A 22,723-nucleotide genomic window follows, 5' to 3' on the forward strand; every position below is an offset into this window, starting at 1 on the left:
ACGCAAATCAAAGGCGAAAAAGAAAGAGTTTAGATATCTTGTGTCAATGGCTCAATTTGTCTTCCTCCATTTGCGCATGAACAGAATGATCTATAACACCCGGCAATTCCACAAACATGATCCCACAATCCAGCGCACTGTTGTAGAGGCCATGTGTCATACAGTTAACACGTATGTTGCCACTTATCCATAATCGGTTTTACCCACAGCAGAAGAAATCTCCACCGGCCCATTTTAATAATCCTCAGCCATAATATGAAAACGGTGCTCCCATATAGACCCGTATGTTGACACATATCATTTGGGAAAAACTCCTTCATTAACATTGCATTTGTTGAGAGATTTGTATCCATCAGCAACTCCAGAACTTGAAACGGAATGTGTTCCTGGATACCATTCCCAATTTGTAACTTTCTTAATGCGGCATGAACAGGTAACCACAGCTCAAGCTACGTATCTGGTTCTTTAAGTCGATCCAATAATGCTTAAGCAGCCAATAAATGTTCTGAAATAACTGTCAACTTTGTCACCAAAGCAATAATATCTGGTTGCAAATGTTTTGGAGCCTTATCTAAAACAAGAGCAATTTTCTGAGTTGTGACCTCTGTCTCGGTTCTGGACCACCGTGGGGAACTACACCATCGAATGCCTTGAGAGAATCGACAATCAACCCTAATAGCTCTTCAGATTGCTCTGGCCATTTTGTCTCTTGCTTTTGATTAGAATTGTTCACTCTCGAAGACTCTTGTGCAGTTGATTCTAGAGGTGATGAAACAGGCCAAACTGCAGCCTTTTCCGCATACACTGTTGCCAGTAAGTCAGTGCTTTGCACTGTTTGCTCCATCCATCCCAACATCAAGGCGTTAATCTACAGGATTATTCAGAGATTCCAGTGTTCCATTAAAACCTTTAATTCTCTAAGAAGTGAACACTCCCCCGCGCAAACATTATGGCAAACATTTTTATGACACTGAATGTGGTCTTCCCATCTGTAAACACTTGAGCCAATGTTCCAGCTCCTTCAATAGCTTCTGGTAGTATGCTGTGACAACACTCGACTCAGGAAACAATATGACCATTGCATACTTGAGCATAAAATATATCAAAACTTGCATCTTTACATGCTTCATGACTAATTTAAATGTCTCAACAATTGAGCTTGCAGGTTTTCGACTGTCCTCTGAAATACATCATAGACTCACAACCTGTTGGCATGAAGCAACCAGCAATCCTGCATTCTCCTCGAAACTATACTCAATCCAAAGCAGCAGAAAACCTCTGTTATCCTCTGTAATCAAAGATACTCTAACATATTCCTTTGGCTTAAATGGGCCTTTTCATCCGAGCATTAGCTGAGAAATCTTCAAGATTTAGCCAATAAGTAAGACTATCAAGAATACCACCTGTAGCTTACATTACTTTGTTTGGTGATTGTTCATGTGTGTTTATAAAGATATTCCTTGTTGTGCTGACTGCCTTTGTTCCAAGGGTCACAAGCAATCTTGGGTCAAGACCATCTGCAACAGGCTGGGAGAAATAGCCCACTAAAGGAGCCATATGTATCCTGCCTATAGTTCAGAACATCATCGGAATGTCTGAGTTGTTTATTTTCAAGCCTATACTCATGCATAACTCAGTGGATTTTGATAAACATGACCGCTGGTGAAAATGGCAATGGTTTCGGGAAAATTCCCAATTTGGTAGCGCAGCCAGTGCAAGGTTAGTGATTTTGCTACGAAATCACTAAAACAAATGGCGCTGCTAAACTGCTAATGAATTTATGCGCTGCGAAACTGCTAAAAGAATTCAGGCACTGCGAAAACACCCTGGTCTTTAAACTAGGCTAAAAATTTTTGACAACAGCATTTTCAGTGATAACAGGTTACTACACTGAATCATGCGTAGTAACACTTAAGGTACAACCCGTTACGGGGTTGCGCCAGTGGAATCCCGTCATAATCGATTAACTCGCAGGCTCCCTTTGCTAATAGGGGCCCATCCACAAAGAATTGAATTTACATGCTCCCAATTTATCGGATTCCTGGTCGTAAAGTAAGACCAAGTCACCTTCTGAGAAGACACGGGGTTTGACATTTTTGTCAAACTGCGCCTTGACTCATTTCTTATGGGATTCGTTAGCCAAAGCGACATCACGATGGGTTTCATCCAATTGGATTAGTTCTAAGAAACGAGCCTCCTCTTCTGAAGTTCCGGGGAGGAGGTTGACTGCGAGTTTGAGGGACGAGATTTCACACTGAACTGGTAAGATTGCTTCTAGGCCATACACCAGTTGAAAAGGTGTAAACCCGATTGCATTCCTTACCGATGTTCGATATGCCCACAAGGTTGAGTACATGATCAAGTGCCAACTCCTTTTGTGGACTCCAATCATCCTTTGCAGCATCCACTTCAGGACTTTGTTGATTGCTTCAACTTGTCCATTGGCATACGGGTAATATGGAGTAGAGCTATCGTGGGACAACCCCAATTTGGTAGCCAATTCGACCATCATGTGATTGCAAAAATGCGATCCATGATCTGTGACTATAGCCTGTGGAACACCGAATCTAGCGACTACATGATTGAAAAAGAAAAGGGCAGCTGTTTCACCGGTGTTATCTAATGTAGGCATCGCCTCGGCCCATGGTAAAATAGTCTGCTGCGACTATGATATACCCATGCCCCCCAGTCGAGGTGGGGCTACATGTCATGAAATCAATGCCCCATTTGGCGAATTTCCCAACAACAACTATTGGTTGTAGGGGTGCGGGTGGTTTTCTGGTTTTGCTATCGAAAATTTGACATGCATGGCAACTTCTAACTGCGGTTATGCAATCTTTGAACATTGTTGGCTAGAAGTAACTTTCTCATAAAAAATTTTGTGCCGTAGTGTAACCAGATTAATGCCCCCCACATGTGCCTGAATGGAAATAATTCAGGACTTTTTCGGCCTCCTCATGGGTGAGGCACCTCTTCAGAACTATATCGACACCACGATGGTAAACTGTATCACTAACGATCATGTAGTCTTTTGATTGGTATCGAATACGTTTTTGTTCTGAGCGAGAGGTATTAGACCTATATTTTTAGGTTTGGAGATAGATGATTATATCTCCATACCATGGATTGCTTGAGGATATTAGAAACAAAGATTCATCCACAATGGTTTCTTCAAATGTTTCACCGTTGGACGACGATGGGAGATCGCATAGTAATTCCGCGAAAACCACGAATTTCTTTGATTTGGATTTTACGAATTCTAGATAAAACTCTTGAAGAATTGCTATCCATTTTGAATATTTTCCCCTCAACAACTGTTGCGACAATATATAAGTCATGGGGTTGCAATCTGACAAAATGGTAGTTTTTCGAAAGAGGACATAGTGTCGAAATCGCTGTATTGCTTGAACAGCTGCGAGAGCCAGCTTTTCAACATAGGAATACTTGATTTCTGTATCATTTAAGTTTCTACTCAAATAATATATGGGATTTTCAATTCCATTGTCTTCTTGAACTAAAACCATTGCGATGGTCGTATCCACTGCAGCCAGATACAGGTTAAAGTATTTTTGATAATCAGGAGCGTACATTAATGATGCTTTCATTAGGGATTCTTTTAAAGAATCAAAGGAAGCTTGCGCGACCTGATCCCAGACGAAGGACACTTCTTTTTTCAATAGACGTGTATAACCTTTAGCAAGTTCGGCGTAATTTGGAATTAACCTCCTCAGAAAGTTTGCTTTCCCTTGGAGTTTCTGAATATGAAGTAAATTTGAAGGTGGAGGAAAATTTATGATTTCCTAAACCTTACATGGGTCAAGACGAATCCCATCCTTTGAGACTACAAAGCCAAGAAAACGAGCAAAACTAACACAGAACACACATTTGTGTGGATTGAGTCATATCTTGTAGTGTTGATAACGTAGAAATATCGCTCTCAAATGCTGCGGATGATCGGTCCGCTTTCACGAATGAGCTAGAAGGTCATCGAGATATGGTTGAACGATGTTTTTGATGTCATGGAAGGCATAATTCATTGCCCTCTGAAATTTTTCCTCTGCGTTCTTTAAACCAAAGGGTAATTTGCGATATGAAAATGTGCCCCACGCACAAATAAATGCAGTCTTTGATTGGTCCTGTGGGCGGATATTTATTTGATTATACCTGGAGAATCCATCCATAAATGAAAAGATTTCACAACCGGCGCATTCATCAATTATCTGGTCAATAAAGGGTGTAGGGTAGTTGTCTTTTGGACAAGCTTGATTTACATCCCTATAATCGACACACACTCTAATCGTTCCTTGTTTTTTCATCACAGGAACAATGTTTGATACCCAATCGGTTAGAGGAACCGGGTAAATAAAACCAACATGGAGAAGTTTCTCAACTTCTGCCTTGATGTCAGTGGCTTTCTTAGGGTGCACCTGCCATAGTCATTGTCGTACTGGTTTGACATATGGATACATCTTTATTTCGTGTTCAACTATACTCGAGTCAATGCTTGGCATTTCATCATATGACCAAGCAAAGACATCTTTGAATTCGCAAAAAAGAGCGTTATATATTTCCAGTTCTGAAGGATAACAACATTTGCTGACATAAATATTCTCTACAACATCCGTTTTGGTCGAGATATTTATGGCGATAGTCTCTTCAATATTCGACAAGTTTCGCTCGGAATCCACCGTGTTTACAGTATTTGATAGGAAATCAAAAACTGAAGGATGATGAAGGTCATCAGGAGTATCTTCTTGACAATCCGGAAGATGGGAATGATGGTGGTAATTTTCCCATGGTGCCCCGTCAATTATCATTGACTGAACAATTCCTTCGTCAGTGTAATGCACTTGCGACCAAGAATCTGAAGGGGTGCCATATTCCTTAGCCTATCTATCCAAACGCTTGATGAGCGCTGATTTGGGTCTGCCTCCCATGCTAAAAACATTGATTGCTACAATATTTCTATTGAACTTGGAGGCAATACCTGCAGATGATCCATGTTAATATCGTTTTCTTGAGATTTTTCAATCGAGGATATCATATTGCAGGTTCCTACCGTCGCCACTTCCGCCAGATTGATTGGAGGTGGGAGAGCAAAAGTTCCCATTAATATAGGGTCTTTTATTAGGCCTACTCCGATATTTTGAAGCGAATGGGGGCTTCCATGGATCATCAGAATGCTTCCCGTAAGTTGGGAACTATTGGGGAGAAATGTTTGTTGGTCGACGATTGTAATTCCCCCTTGGAAAGGAAATGCAATCTTCCTAAAATAGGTCGACACAACCGCAGCCATAGCATATATCCAGTGCCTTCCCAGTAGGATGTTGTAATCGACGTTTCCATCGATTACTTCAACATCTATTTCTACTGTTCCCCCCCCCAGTTCAACTTGAAAGTTACTTAGAATCCCATATGGGGTATATGTTCGTCCATGAAATGCTTTTAATGTCGTCGAAGATCACGACAAGGTTAGACATCCTAAAGTTTTCCAGAAACTCATCGACATAATACATGTAGATGCCCCCTCATCAATAATTGTTCGATGAACAGTTTTGTTGAGGGCTTTCACTTGAATGAGGAAAGCTAGTTGAGCTGGTAACTGAGGATCATATCCTTTGTGATTAAAGGACACAAGATTAGAATCCTTTGGGTCAATCCCACCTATTGCTGATAATAAACCTTGCTTTTGGGAGGGGAAATTTTGTAGTACCTCAAGTGTTGACATAGCGGATGGTGATTGGGCCAGATCTTCCACTATATTATAATGTTGTGCTGCTCTGGCATGAGGATTAAATTTCGACTTGTGTACTACTCCCTTTGGTGGTTTTATTGTTAGCTCTGAAATGATGGGTGGTGCAACTTCTGTCGAAGTTGTTGTCGAACTACTAGGTTGATCTTTATCCTTGTTGTTCGACAGCTTGGATTCCTGTAATATTTATTCCTTGTCGTTATCAAAGCATCATTTTGCTGTTTTGAAACCGACAACATCAGCACTTGGGATGGGGAAGCATTGTCACTAGCAACCAGATTTGCTCCTGGATTTGGAAACGGATTGGTCAATACCGCCGAGGTTTTTGAATTTTCTAAGCTCAGCTTTATATGGACAATCTCTTGTCCAATGATCCTCATCACATATAAGACATGGACGATTTGGTTTCTTATCTCCAGAAGGGTTTGCATAAGATTTTTTAGGTGATGATTCCTCTTGTTTTTCTTCTTCCCTTTGTTTTTCTTCTTTCCTCCCAGTTTCTTGGCTTCTTTGCCTTTGTCAGTTGAGACGACATTTACTTCCGAGGCGAGAAGTTCTTCTTTTGAATTTTGACTAGAAATATTACGGGCTTTTTTAGATGTAGCCTTTGTTGATTTCGTTTCTGTCATACCAATCACGCCATCGCTGGCATGAGAGTCATTGTTCGATTTAGGAGGGGGAGGAACGGAAAATTCTGGCCTGGGAGCATCAGGGATTTTATCATAGAGCGTTCCAGACTGAGTATAAATCAAGTCTAAATATTGCGCATGAGCAATAACTTGCTCTTAAGTGACAACTCCTCCTTTTGCCACATCTTCTGTAATGGAAGGTAATAATGACTTAATAAACCATGCAACTAATTGCTGATTAGGAACATACGTTTTTACCATTCTGTGACGACGTCGCCACTTATGAATATGATCGGATATGTGAGTGGCCGTTGTTTGCTTGAAATTGGTAAGAGGTTCTGTTCCTATTTTGTACCTTATGGGTAGCTGAAAATGGGTTAAAAAGGTTGTGGCTAGGGCACTAAAGTTGTCAAACGAAGCTCTAGGTAATTCAATATACCATTTTGCTGCCAGACCAATTAATGTCCTATAAAAAAGGCGAACCCTAATCGAATAATCATTTAGGGTGTTTGATGAACACCATAGATGAAAGGTCATCACATGATTCGACGGGTCTTCACCCGGATTTCCATTAAATTTAGGAATATCTGACAGAAGTTTATGCGGAATCGTTGGCCACCAAGGGGCGTAAGCAATTAGATTGCTCGTTAGCCGATTTAGATATGGTAACTCTAAAGTCACCACGAAGGGTAACTGTTGATTCAGGTTTGGCGAAGCATACCCAGGATAATATGGGATCGCCTGGGCAGTTGGTCTTTGCATACCAACATAATGCATTTGATGCTGGTAACTCTGATAAGGTTGATGGGTATAACCACTGTAGAATGGTTGATTTTGACCGTTTTTGAATATACGACTGCCGATTATTTGCAAATATTTGTTGCTCAGACCCTTGGTAAACTTTTTGGAATTGCGGTTGTTGATATTGTACCAGCCATGGTTGTGAAGCCATGTGCTGTTGTCCAATACTGGTTGTTTGACCAAGATGAGGGGTAATTGTACCCATTTGGGCCTGTGCCATTCCACTAGTTGGCGATTGTGGTTGAGTCGCAGGGAAAAGAGGCTGTTGCATTACAACCTGAGAAACCAGAGGTTGGCATACAACAAGCAATGCTTGTACTTGCGACACCGTCACATAGCCGGTGTAGTTGGTATATTTGACATAGGTAAACATTGTTGCACCGAATATACAACTCTTGGTTGTTAAGGCAGTATTGGCACCCAACCGCTAGATGTAATTCGAGCATAACCTAAATTTTGTTGTGAACTCTTGTATGATTTTCCTCCTGGAGGAGACAATGAAAGGGTATATTGCCCCCCATACAGCGGTAATCCGGTACTCAAAGGAATTGTTTGTCCTTGGGGACCAGATTGCCCAAATTGACACCGTGAAGGATCAATTTGCTAAGACTCAACATAAGAGTTCCCGGATATTATTCCGGATGAACAAACAGGAATGGACCAAACTGTCGAAGTTCTGCCGTTGCTGTGTCGGATGACACAGTCCTAGATGTCGATGGTTGTTCAGACATTTCTAGTCTATCCAAAAGATTGCCTAGCGATTCTACAAGAGCTTCCGATAAAGGTAGACTAATTTCTGTTGAAGAAGGATATAGGGTGATCCCAACTCCAACTTACGATGGAGTACTAGATGGAGGATCCTCCACAATCTCTTCTATAGTAATCAGACCAGGTGGAAGAGGTAGAATGTCATGTCCGTAAAATATTTTTGGTGCCGAAGAAGGTATAGAATTTGCAGCGACAGATGTTTGGGGAATAACACCTTCCGAATCAGCTGTAGATGGAGCTGGTTCAGTAATACAAGTGTTTACCTTCACACTAGGATCAACTCTATTGTCCTTTGGTGGCTACGGAACTTCTTTTGTAAAGGCAGGGACAACAAAAATGTTTGGAGTAACCGGAGTCTCCGATGGTGTTGGAACACTTGTTCTAACTTTACCAGGGGATTTGGATCCGGTTAAACGAGTTCGCTTTATTTGTAATAGTTTTGATTCTGGAGACAAAGATGGTTGACTCGTAAGCCTCCGCGAACGACGAGGTTTCAATTTACTTTCTTCCATGATTGCGGATTACTCGATCAACTAAAAGTCAAGGGGAAGTATGTTTCTGAATTAAATGAATTTTAGACACGTTGACACAACTTGTTTTTTCAATTTTTAAGAGTCGAGAAAAAACAAAAGATGACTCTAGTCACCTTCGATTTTTAATGAGCCTGAAGTGACAAGTGCGTAGATGGGCCTTTTCCTTTAAGGAGTCTGAAAAGGAACGAAAGAGACTACTTTGGAAATCTAGACAAAGGGATTACCAAACCAATCACAAAACTGCAGAATACTTTTTATGGTACGATAGTCAATCTTCCCGAATGCTATGTTCAGTGCATTGTAATCGATAGGGCGGCAGACATGGCTTCCTATGGATAAAGGATAAAGCCTATTGTGGTCTCTCAATTTATACTCGACGGTACGTGGGAGTAGAAGTTCATACTGGCACTTATTGTCTCAAAGTGGAGGAATCACCCAACCAGCAATGAAAACAACAATTACCAGGCTTTACGACACCAGAATACATCTCTAGCCTAGACTTCTAAATGTTGCGCGTTAGGTTCCAAAGCGTTTTTAGATTCATTAAATTTATTTTACAGTTGATCTTGCTTAAGAAATTTTCCTTTCAGGTTCACCGTGTGATGTAGATATACAATTCCTAAAATGCAATCTAAGATGATAAACAATCGTTTAATCTTCTTTTTTGCAATGAAAATCCTAGCTACTAAGGAAAGAGATATGATATTCTTTCAACATAGAGTAGAGAGCACACACTATATGCACTGTCCTAAATCAAACCAACAAACAGTCTAAATGCAAATGCACATGCATGTATTTGTTTTCAGCCTTCTTAATGTGTGAATGATAAAAAGAAAGCTAAGCAAAAATCTGAATTATTTTTCAAAGTGACATTACTAACAAGTTTCTTTTCAAGACAAAATGAAGGCAATGACGACACTTTGCGATTTGGAATTGAAAACTTGCTTTCGACACTTGAAAAACTACTAATTCAAATCAAATACAAGAGTAATAGTGTAATTGACTATCAAGAATAATCAGATTCTCTTCTATGACTGAAAACGATACTTGCGACACTTTCAAATCAAGAAACAACAGTTCAATTACGCTACTTCTTTATAAAGAGAACTGAAAATGGATCACAATACATAAAAACATTTATAGCTCATTGCATAATGGAGGCAGAATAATGGCAAGGAAGGGGGTTTCAACAGAGGTATACTGACTACAGACAACAAAACTCCTGAATAGAGCTGAAAAGAGTGAACACAGAAACCAAAATCTAAGAGCAGAAGAGGTCTTGTTTGATCAGTGCACCTGTAACACAGGGAAAGTGAGATGCAGCACACCTACTACACACGGGAAGTGTGATGCATCTAGCTTCCGGAGAAGAGACAGTGGGATGGTCCAGGGACGAGACTTCAAATGGGTTCGGGGTCACAGTTTGCAGCTTAGTTCAGGGATTTAGGCCGAGAAAACGATAATCAATAAATAAATCACAGGGGTAGATCTAAGGAGGTTACTAGAGCCACCACAACGGCAATTGAGAGCTTGTAAATCGAATGTTCAGTTCATAAACAAAACCTGGAGATAGACTGAAGTAGCATTGATCTACTTTGCACTTGCATAGTAAATGCAGTTTGAAGGCTAGCTGGCTTGACTTTAGGCTCCGTCTGTAAGTTTATAAAGCAAACAAATATATACAAACAAACAATCTATTCACTCCCCAGCGGAGACGCCATTTTGTTATCGGGAAATCTAGTGTATATGCAGAGCTGCTAGTCCCACTAAGGCTGGTAGCTACCTTAGAAATAGACAAACTAGAACCACTTTCATTTTCCTTTATGAGAAGCAGATAAGAAGGGAAAGAAGGAGACCAACCTCTGTCTTGCACTTGGTTCCTTGCTTGATTCCTCTCCCTTCTGATAGATCTTTGCCACTCGCTTCCTCGTCTACCCAGCTTCAAAGAGCACCTGTAGAATCAAAGCAGCATAACACTATCCAAGAACATAGATCTACTATCATAAACAATATAGGACCAGATATATATTGACCACACAAATGCATATATCATCAATCATACAAGAATGTGGAGGAAAACTTGAATAACTTTATTAATAATCAAGAATAGCAAAGAGGATTACAACCAATTTTTCTGACCCAACATCATCCGCTTAGCAAGAAAGCCCTTCTTCACCTCATGAAAAGCTTAGATCACCCAACACTATGATGTTACACCAAGAAACAAGCAGCACTTCCTTACAAGATACAAAATTCCAGCCTCTGGATCTCTAGGATGAGGGATCCATATATAGATGTTTGCAAAGGGGGTGAGTCAGCTTTTAAGATTTTATTAGTGTCCTCTCTTTGATAGTTCTTGATTCCACTTGGAGATTGATGATCTCTTACTCATCCCTGGGCAAATGCAGAGAGGCAAGTGTCATAGGAGAAGCTTCTGGAAGATTCCATGATCCTCCACCTTGCAAATTGACCCTGCCATTTGTCCACTCTTGCCCATCGCACCCCATAGAAGGGATTTTCAGTATGCATCGCACCTCCTGTATGTATTTAGGTGGGATGCAATGCACTTTGACCATGGAGCAGGTAAGGTGGTCCATTTTTGACCAGTTCTGAGTAGTTTTTCATGGGGAACTTTTGGGAGAAGATGTAATCAGTTGAACTTGCTCTTTTAGAGGTTGGAACAACACTTTTAGGGACTTAAGAGCCCTTGGTTTATGTACATTTATGATTGGGGTTGCAGTGCCCAAAAATGTCTATAACAAATGTTCCCCATGGAGTAGTGAATGTTGTTTTGTCCCTATCATCCTCATGAACCAAAATGTGATTGTAGCCGGAATACCCATCGAGTAGTGACATACGAGATGCCCCCACTACTCTTTGGAGTATGTGGTCCATTTCTGGAAATGGATAATTATCTTTCATTGACATCTTATTCAAATTTCTAAGATCAATGCACAATCTGATCTCTCCCGTATTCTTCCGCACGAGTACTAAATTGGAGATCCAATCTGAAAATCTTATTGAAACGATTATACCAGCCTTGTACAATCAATTCACCTCTTTTTCTATTGATGGCAGCAACTTCAGATTTATCCTTCTCAACTTCTGGCGAAATGGCTTTGGTTTGGCTTGATTGGAATGATATGCTGAATTAATGCATCAGAAAATGAAGACAATAAACTAATGTATTTAGCCTTTACCTGAGGAGGTAACGCCTTTGACAACTTCACCATCTTTGGATTTTCTGTTGTTCCGATATTCACATCTTTAACTACCTTCTCGGTCGGCACTAAGCTTAGTTTGCGGGCTACATCATCTTGATCAAATAATTCCTCTAAAGGTATAAGGCATTTAGGGATGACATTGTCCTTCACCTGTAACACTTCCATCTGATTTACCTCTATTTCTGGTTCACCATCATCTTGCTCACCATCTATAGAAATGTCTTTATATTTTCTTTCATTTTGCAGAAAATATTCAATCTCTTTGTCATCCTGAAACACCTACCAATATCTTAGATTATCAGGGACAGTTGGGCAATGTTTCACATGAATTTCAAACTCATTGTTTGAATTCATTGGGATCTTTAAGTTACTTGTAGCTATAGCTAGGGAATCTGCAATAACATTTTGTGTATGAGGGACACATGTCAAAGTATGATATGGAAAAACCTCCAAAATATCTAAAATTGCATTATGGTAAGCATGCATTCGAGGATGTTTGGCTTGGTATTCACCCTTGACTTGTTTGACTACTAATTCAGAATCGTCGTAAACTGAAATTCTCTTTGCATTCAACTTCTTGAGGATTTTCAAGCCTGCAATCAATGCCTCATATTCGGCTTCATTATTGGAGTAATCAAAAGCCAATTTATGTGAACAAACTCTTACATTACTTGGGACTTTATTTGGTAGGAAAACTGGGCTGCGTATCCAAATACCAATTCTTGCACCATCCTTACCTACTGCTCCATCAAAATCCATACTCCACAAACCAGCTTCTTCCTCCAAGTGCTGGAATTCTGCTTGTTCTTCTACTTTTGGCTATTGTCCATCAATTTTATACTGTTGATGAAATGTTGACTGTTCAGCTGTACTTTCAAGCCTTTGTCTCTCTTGATCAAGTACTGCTATGAAATTTTCTGTTATCTCTGGAATATCTTCCACTTCAACTATTTGACTATTTACATCATTAAAACCACTGTCAGAATAAAGAACAAAAGATTCTAAATTTGTTTGTACATAATTAATTGGATGATTTAAAGGTTTCTTCTTGCTTGTGATCATGTACTTCATATTTTTCTTCCTATATAATTTTCTCAATTGACCAAACATGGGAATAGTGGCATAGGAGAAATCTAACTACAATGTCCCTTTGAGTTTTGCACCCTAAAACCTAGATAAAAGCATGCCAAATCTAGGGGGAATGTCGGCCACAACTACATCCATGAGAACATTCTTTGCTGGAATCTGATCTAAAGTCACAACCAAATCTTTAGTGAGACCAATACATTTGACTCTACCAGAATCAAAGGAATAAAGATCATGATACTTGCGAGTGATATCCAAACCCAATTTTTCCATAATTGCCTTTGGCATCAGGTCGTGAGATGCTCCTAAATCAAACATGGCATGCAAGACATAATCCTGCAATCTAAGGCTGATGTAAAAAGGGGCTACATCACTATCCTCAGATTGGCCTTCTAATGCCGGACCAAAGATAAGCTCGGGTTGGTCATCTTCCACATTAACCATATCAGACAGGGGATCTACATTCAAAATCTTTGACACTTGACTTTTATAATTGTTATTCTTCATTAATTTACTCAAAGGTATCGACACTTTTAACTTAGAAATCTCATTTTCTAAGATAAAGGTTGTAGTTTTCTCTACCTCTTTGACCGGAGCATCCTTCTTTTCAGACTTCTCCTTTGCTGCACTTGGCTGATTTGAATTTTCATTTGATGATTGTACTTTGCTGGAAGTAGGATCTGCTGGCTCCTTTCCTTTTTTTTTGAACATTTGGAGAATCAATCTTTGGTGGGGCTGCTTCCTTCCACTTTTGAATTGGATTTATTGGTACATTCCTGCTCCTAAGTGAATATTGTTTTTGTTGTGCTGTCAATGCATTCATATATCCACTCTGATATTCATCTGATTCTTCTTCTAGGACTGTTTCATTTGCTAATATAAAATATTCATCTTTTTGTACAGCTGGGTTTTCTGAATATTCCTCATCCTTCGTGATATAAATTGGCAAACCATCTAGTGTAAAAAAGTGATTCTCATCTCCTGTTGGATTCTAATCATCATTTGATTCCATGCCATGGACATAGTTCTACTGTACTGGTGTTTTGACTTGCTGCTAAGCTGATTGATCTTGCACTCTTTGCTCCCATTGTTTAATCCTGAACTATGGCAGTTGCTGACCACAGAAATTAAGATTTCTCATCTATGTCTTAGGCTTATCTGCAATGGCTATTATATCAAACATCTTCTCTATTTTACGAAGCAAATAATCTGAGGAAGAAGCTTCTTCCTTTATGGTCACTTTCTTCTCAGTCCTTGTCCTAGCTCTTTTAGCTAGCAGATTTCCCTCCACTCTCACTGCAATTTTCTGCATATCCTTTAATGTAGCAGGATCTCTTTCTCTCAATTGATATGCCATGTCAGGATCAAAGCCATCGGGAAATTTTATCAAAGCCAACCCCATTGGTGCCTTGATATCAGATGAATTAGCATTATAAATAGTATTGAATCTGACATAGTGATCTTGGACACTCTCACCAACATTCCTTTTTATGTTTTCATACTTGGAAAGAATTTGGAGTGGATTTTTCTTTACCTCCAAATGATCCAGAAATTTTATATGAAGAACTGCCAATGTATTGATAGTCCCAGTAGGAAATGATCTGAACCACCTTTTCTCTTTGCCTCCAAAAGTTTGCACAAATAATCTCATAGTCACATTCTCTTCATCTATCTCATGAAGGTCAAAGAAATCGCTCATCCTATCAACATGTTGTTGTGCTGTGATACCTTGGGTAGCATCAAACAATGGAATTTTACTTTGGTAATCATTAGGCATAGCATCCAAGTTTTGTGGCAAAACGAGAGGTGCATATCTAGCAGCCATTGCTCGAGGTGGATTTGAAACTAGCCTTGAGGATGTAGAAGGAGTTGTAATAACAATAGCAGTCGATGTGATGGGTGTATGAGGTGTCGAAGGAGGTGAAGAAATGATTGATGTTTGAGGTGTAGAAGGGGTTGATGGGGGAGAAGAGACAATAGATCTTTGATCAGATATGGTGGGCTTCACGAGAAGAGTGGGGATAAAAGGAGGTTCAGTAGGAATTTAGGAACTATACACAACAACAGATGTACCAAGAGTAGTAGATACAGATTCTAAGAACTCAGGAATATTGGTAGCCACAATAGAAGTTTGAAGATTTAACTATAAGCATCAATTGATCTATTTGCCCTTTTAGTTTCAAGATATTGAACAAACTCTGGATTTAGAATAGTAGCACCAACTGTGCTTTCATATTTAGTTTCAAACAAAGATAGATCAAAATGTTCATCAAACTAGAGATTGTCAAGATATTCAAAAACAACTGGCCATGAATGAGATCTAAAAACCAGTATCACAGAACTTTCTTGCCAGAGAATTCTTGGAATGAGATTTGGGTTTTCATACACGAGAGGAGGATCAAGATTAGGATTGGCCCTGGTGTGTCGTCTGGAAGGCAGTGTGTTGAATTATTCCCAAAATCAAAGGAACATTACAAACTTGTCACCCTATCGAATTCTAAACCGATCATCCAAAAGTCTAGAATTAAGTCTAGAATTGTTTTAATATATTGGGGTAATAGTGTTCAATTTTCCCTAGTATGTCACCACTATGTTATAGCCTAAATCTACCTTAGGCTGAAGGAAGGTAGGTCTAGGGTAACATCAAACCACGCTTAACCTGGTAGCTAGCCTACCAGGTCGGGAGAGGGCTCTCTCCTTGTCAATCTCAAAGAAAATATCACAAGTAAAACTTGAGATGACTGATAAGAATACTAATTTTAGGCTAGGTATATGTTCAGAGGATTTTTATTGATTCTGATTGTTGGTTACGGGATGAGATGAGGAAGGCATCTTTGGGTTCGGGAAAGCAACTTAGATTTGCAGAGGTTTCTGTGGGGCAAGGTAGGCAAGTGTTTTAGAACTTTGAATTGGGTGTGATAGTGAGTCTAAAGACTGATGAGGAGTTGGAGAGGGCATGCAAGTTTCATGAGTCCTCTTCAAACAATAGAAAACATTTAAAACTAAATAAACCCCATGGAAGAGCACTAAACATCAACGAATTCCACCCTTTAATCTTGATTCATTTAGTTATGCAGAAAAAGAGAGATGATGGCACATATAAACATAGATAAACTGAATGACAGAGGAGAAAACAATGCTAGTTCACATTACCACAAGAATCCCACAAAATGCTGCAAAACCCTGGTTTATTTCCTTGACAAACTGCAGAAGTGATGTACAAAGTAGCTCAATGCATCCACAAGAGTCCAACCTTGACAAATGATTAAGAAAGTAAAAGATATAGGAATCAAACCACCTATGCTAGCCATCAGGGGTTGAATCCATGAGTCAAGGAGATGTTTCAACAAGATCTGAACTAGGAACTGAAAAATAGGTAGTGGAACAGCTTGCCTCTAAAACTATGGAAACTGATTCATTCAGCTCAAAACCACCTATAACTGATGTATCTACCTCCTTAAGTCATTTTTCATCATTTTTACATCATAGTACATCAATTTACATCATATTCCATCATGCGTTTTCCCATGAGAGAAGAAAAAGTCAGACTAGTAGAAAACTAGGCGAAATTCTGAGTCTTTGAGCAAAATTGGCAAAATTTTGCCTGATGCGCAGTGCCCCGAGCGTCATGTGTAGCGCCACTTCAAGGCTACGTTTCAAGGTCTTCCACTTCACCAAATTAGGTCTAAGATGGCTTTTTGGAAAGCTCTACCTGTTTACTTTCTAGGAAAACTAGAATTCTTGGATTTGGAGTTCATTTTGCCCTTCACAAATCACTTCTCCCAAGACTGCTTTCTGTGGGTCCAAAAAGTAGCAGAAAGGGCATTTTTAAGGTGATTTTTGCCCTTTAGGTGACCCAGATCTCCTCCAAATTTCATGAAACTTTCTGGGTTTTATCATTTTTCCATGAGGAATCCAAAAATGCAAGCCATTTTGCAAAAATCCAAGCCAACTCAATGCACAGTGCCGGTGACGTTGCACATCAGATGAAAATTCCTGTGTTTTGCATTTAAAAATTGTGAAATGACAAAAATTTCTCAAAATTTCTTCAAATTTGGCAAGAGGAAAGCTTACTAATTGCTTTTCTGAGCCAAGGAAGGTTCAACCAAAATTTTAAGTTTATCTTGCTCCTTTTTGGCCTCTAAGGCTCTATTTAGCTTAGATTTTAGGCTTTTTATCCTTGTCTTGTAAATTTTATTCCGGGCCAAGTAGTGATAAGCCATGTGGCACAACATGTTCTTCTCCTTATTAGCCTTATCAAGCAGCTTCTCAAGGTGGATATTTACTATTTCCAACCATGATTCTTGTTCAACCTCTATTTCTTGTTCTAGTGATGTCATCCTGATTTTCCTTCTTTTCACCACTTGTCAGTTTTCCCTAATGGTTTTCAGCTCCATGATTGTTTGTTTGTCCTCCAATTTCTTGTTCTCTTGCTCAAGGAAGTTAATGATCCACTTAGCCCTCTCAAGGTCAAGTGATAAGGCTTGGATCTTAGCTTCTTTCTATTTGATGACCACATCCTTGAGTCTTGAGCTTTGGGAGCCCAAATCAATGTCATTTTCCTCAACCAAAACAAAATCGCTATCTTGCCCTTCGGAAGGCCCTTCATCATGCAATTGTTGCTTTCCTTTGTCCTGTACCTGTTCTGCTGAAGAAGAAGGCAAAGCCCCTTTCACCCCAGGTGAAGATAGTATTTTCCTGTGATCCGGTGAAGGAAACGAGACCCCTTCCACCCTTGGTGGAGATAATACACGTTTGGCAACTGCAAAAAGTTTTCTTGTGCCTTTTTAATAAGTTATAAAGACAGGAATGTGAGCCTCTTTAGTTTTTCTTTCAAGCTCTTTTTGTTGCCTGGAAGGTTCACCTTCCTCTTAAGGATCTACAAAAATTTGAGGCACCTTGAAGATTTTATGGGCAATGAAGGTTTCCCATGGCACTCCCAACTGAGTGAGCTGATGCACAAGAATAATAATAATGAAAGCAAAGTGATAAATGCTATTGAGTTGTTGTGGGTATGGTTTTCTCTTTGCAATCACAGTCATCCTCTCTACGTTTTTACAAATGAAATATGGAATACTCATCATTCTAACCCTGGTGAAATGCATAAGTAATCTGATATGATAGACATAGAGTCTGGAGAACCTACCCTCACATGTGAAATATTTGATGATGAGTTTCATAAGTGGAACATACAGGTCCTCCAAGAACTTGAAAGGAAACACCCTGCTCAATTTACCATGACATTTGGCCTTAATATATGGTTCATAATGTTGTTTGCTGATATTTTGTCTTCTGTTCCACCTTTTCCCCACATCTGGCATTCTAGTTGCTTCTGCAATAATGGTTGGTGAAATAGTGAAATTGATGCCAGCAAGGTGTACCATATTGTTCTCCATATGTATGACAAATTGCCTTGCTAATTGATGATGATACTTAACCCTCTCAACCATCTCACAAAACTCAAAGCAAGATTGGTATCTGAAACAAGTGGTAGCAAGGGGGCAAGCAAGGAGTCCAAAAATGCTAATAGGTTCCTCTCTAATAATTTTCCCACCCTTGTGAGGTCTCCTAGGCTGTACATTTCTTTCTCTTGAATTGTCACTTAGTGTTTCTTCTTCATAGCTTGACTTATTGTTACTTGCCATGGTGCTTGATGCTTGTCTTAGGGAAGTGATGTGATGATGATATGGTGGAAAATGGTAATGAGGGGGGAAAAGGGAGATGAGTATGAAGAGATTTTACTAATGGGAAATGAAATTGGGGAATGAAGGGATAAGTTTTGAGAAACTAGGGTTTAATGAGGGATTTAGGGTTTGATGAAGGGAATGAGTTGTTTTAGGGGAGTGGAATATGGAAAATGGGATAAATGGAGTGATTTAGGAAAATGGAAGAAGGAAAAGGGTTTAATGGTGTTGTTTGTGATTATGGAGTGAAGATTGCACAATGAAATGGAAAGTAATGAAGACAAGCTAGGGTTTCACTTTCAAAATGAAAAACTCATGAAGAACACAAGTATGAGATCAAATTCAGCTCTAGGATAATGATAACTTACTTGTAGAATAGCAATGCAGCATTTTTGAGGATTATTGAATGATTTGGAATGTCTTGGCAAGTTCTGGTCTGATGCGCAGAAAAATGGGCCCAATGCGCAGCGCTTGTGCGAATTAACACTGGTAGAAAGTCACTGATGTGCAGTTTCAGTCTGATGCGCAGTGCACTGCCTCTGATGCATAGCGCCAGTCTGATGCATAGTGCACTGCCTCTGATGCACAGTGCGAGGAAAAGTTGCTTGGAAAACAGGGTTTTTGACTTCCTTAGCTCAATTTGCCTCCAAATCAAGATTTGTTGCTCTCCAAGGGTATTTTGCACAATAAAATGATGAATAACACTCCTTTCACTTTATATATGGATGGCTTTTAATTTTTTACTTATCCCAAACCCACTTTTCTAATGTCAAAGTCACTTTTGATTATAAGCTCTATTTTTTCATTTGAATTGACCTTTCTTGATCATTTGGTAAACTGATGCATTGATGCTTTTGCTTTTGTCTATAGTGGCTGGAGTTGGCAAGGTGAGCAAGGGTAGCAAATGGAACTTACTACATGTAGAAAATATTTCAAATTACATAAATTTTGTACATAGAAAATAAAAACTTTGTTTTCACCTCAAAATAGAGTTTTGAGGTAAAAATCATTTATTGAGCATATCATCAGTGAAATTTTGATCTTATGAACTTATTAGACCTCCTCATGTGCCTGCTGACCTTTTATTTAGTTTTTGATGACCATGGTGGCAAACCTTAGACCTAGTGAGACCTAAAACCCTAGAACTGATTTTGGTAAATGGAATGAAATAAAATGACAGTAAATGACCTAAACATGTGAAAACAGGCCAACAGGTAAATTCCATGAGGGAAATTTGACAACGAACCACTACCATCAGTTGATACATGACCTAATGGAATGTAGCTAATTAGATGGGACACCTAATATGCATGCAAAAAGAGAAATTTGATCATTGATGGAGGGATGAAGATACCGACACTAAGATGATGGAAATAATGTAGTTATCTTGAATGCTGATATCCAAGATCTAAAATGAGAATACAAGTGGTGCTTAAGAGGATGAATTTTGTCTACATAGAACATTTGAAATATGGTTGATGGATAGTGGTGACTCATGAAGGCAGGATTAAGAGGGAGTTGATAGCTTCCTATAATCCTCGTTAACGATAAGTACTTTCAAGACTTATGTTATTTCCTTGTGTCATTGTTATTGTAAATTTATCCTCTTAGAATATTGTTTATGATTATTGCATGAGTAATTTGCTAACATAAATTCTTCTTTCACTAATTTCTTGAATGAGGATGTGATCAAGGAAAGAAAATCCATCTTGAGTTTCATTAAGATGTGGAGTAATTTAGGAAGATTTGGCTCCAAGAAGGAGATGGATTAGGAAAATGAAAGAGCCACTCTCATATTTAGAGAAGAAAGACAATCTTGCCTCATCATCAAGTACACATTTTTAATTTTTATCTAATTTTCAATTATTACTCTTGTTTTTGGGTCAATAGGTACATTTGATGGATGTGAGGACCAAGTCCTCAATATCAAGATTGAGGCAAATGTAGAGCTACTTCGTGGTTAGGGTTACAATGGAAAAGAGCTCAGACATTGAAGGAAGGATCCCAATATCATATCTTGATTGAAGAGGCTTCTTATTCATAGGCATCAAACTTTCATGTAACAATGAGATATTCTGAGACACGGAGAAGAAGCAACATGCCCTTCATGTGTGGACCATTCTAGATGTCTAAGATGTAGCAGTGATATTATATGATCATAGCTCCTATTTCTAAATGCACTATCATTATATGTTTGTGAAGTTGGCTTCCTCCATGATGTACTTAAGGAACAAGCATACTCGGAGCTACCTCAGAATGTTGAGGTGCATGAGTAGGAAACTCATGATTGTAAATTGAATAAAGTCATATGGGCTTGACATGCTTGGATTAATAGAAATATGATGTGAAATCCTACCTCTCTTTAGGGTTGCAGATATGCATTTGATATTTGGATTTATCTATATATATATATATATATATATATATATATATATATATATAAATAATTTATTTCTAACAGGATCATATCATCTCATCATTCAGTGCCAAATAGAGTTGACCTTTGGGTCCAAGGTGACCCACTTCTTAGAAGTGTAATAGAGAGATGAAGAGGACTTCCTTGTTAAGGTAAGAATATTGTTAGATACTTTAAATGATGGATTACACTGAAACATTGGGAGAGACTCCTTTTTGAATACAAATTTAGTGGATCCCATGATGAGAAGGCACATAGATGGATCCTTACTTTGCAGCATGTATCATAATCCTGATTGAGCTTGGACATGTATATTGGGATGCTACAAAGCTACTATAGAGATACCTAGTTCATATAGTGACTCATGGATTGGGATAGTTATATGACTGGTTAGATATGTCATTGTTAAGTGAAATTAGAGCACTTTCAATAGGAAGAAGACATTTAGGTGTTTCTTTCATATGGGTCTTGCTTTGATTTCCTAGATGATTAGGTAGCAAACTTATAGTGCACTCTCTCCAGGAGTGGTTGATCATATTATGAGCAGTGTGATTTCTGATGAAGCATTGAGGCTACAACACAGAGGGACTAGTGAGGTTTTGATAGTGATTTATCATGGAATTAAAGTAGTGAGGCTTCAGTTGATGATTAAGTTGTTGACATTATCACCAAGCCTTTGCTAAAAGTGAATTTATTGGTCTTTAAAGAGTAGCTAGAAGCTATGGAGAAAGTATCCCTTCTAGGAAGGGACCCCAACAGATCATGAACAATGAGCTATGGGATCTCCTAGGGGTGTGGGGTACTCCTTGGAGATAGAGGGTTGGAAGCTCCTTATCATTTTGATAAGTTGATCTCCCCTAGTCAATTTTGGGACTTGATGGATACCCCAACATGCATTGTACCCATAAGCCATTTGTTGGACTACCACACATCTAGCTAATGAGTGAGGAGACTTAGGTTGGAAGATATTTACCTATGGTAGAAACATATGGTGAATTGATCTCCCTAAGTCTTGGATGGATGGTGTTCAACCACTTGATCATTGAGGATCAAGTTGGGTGAAATAGGTTTTGGAAGATCTTTGTCACTTATCGAAAATCAATCTCCCCTAATGTCGAAGATATAGGGCTTGGAGGATCTTGTTGAAGAATGTAACTAGTGGCAGTCTTCATAATTGTATTTTTGAAAATAAAAAATTATTGTAAATGAAAAATATTTTTGAACCATTGGTTTCTTTCCTATTTTTTATGTCATAGCCTCCATTGAAGGATTCTAGGTTTTTTTGTGAGTCAAAAGAGTCTTTGTCACATTTATTAGACGTTTCCTAGGAATTTGTATCATGTAAATAAATTTATTTTTGAGTCAAAAGTGTCATTTTTCACCTCCTCACCAAGTTGGCCCTGTCCTAATGAATTTGGCTTCGATTAGGTCCATTTGACCCATCAAAATCAATATAAATAGAGGTATCCTGACTCATTTGGAAGCACACACTCACAAGTTCTATTTACAAGAGAAAGAGGAAAAAAAAGAGAGTGAATTGTAGAAGAAGAAGAGCTAATTTAAGGAAGAGACAAAAATAAAAGTTTTGGGGATTTATCTCTCACACGTGAAAATTTTTATAGGGTTTTTAGATGAGTAGCCGGGGACCAAAATTTTGAAGTAGATGCAGGTTTGAAATTTTATAGTTGGGGGGCTGAAATTATGGATTGAAGTTGCATATGAGGAGTTGACACTTAGAGAATTTGGAAGAATAGATATACTTGAAGGAGGGGTTGACTTGGTGATTGGAGGAGGTATTTGTCTAGGTCAAAAGGGTATTGTATTGTCTCA

Source organism: Pinus tabuliformis, chromosome 2_2 (assembly GCF_031772625.1).
Source record: "Pinus tabuliformis cultivar Carrire ecotype Pingquan chromosome 2_2, CPIR1, whole genome shotgun sequence".
NCBI lineage: Eukaryota > Viridiplantae > Streptophyta > Pinopsida > Pinales > Pinaceae > Pinus > Pinus tabuliformis.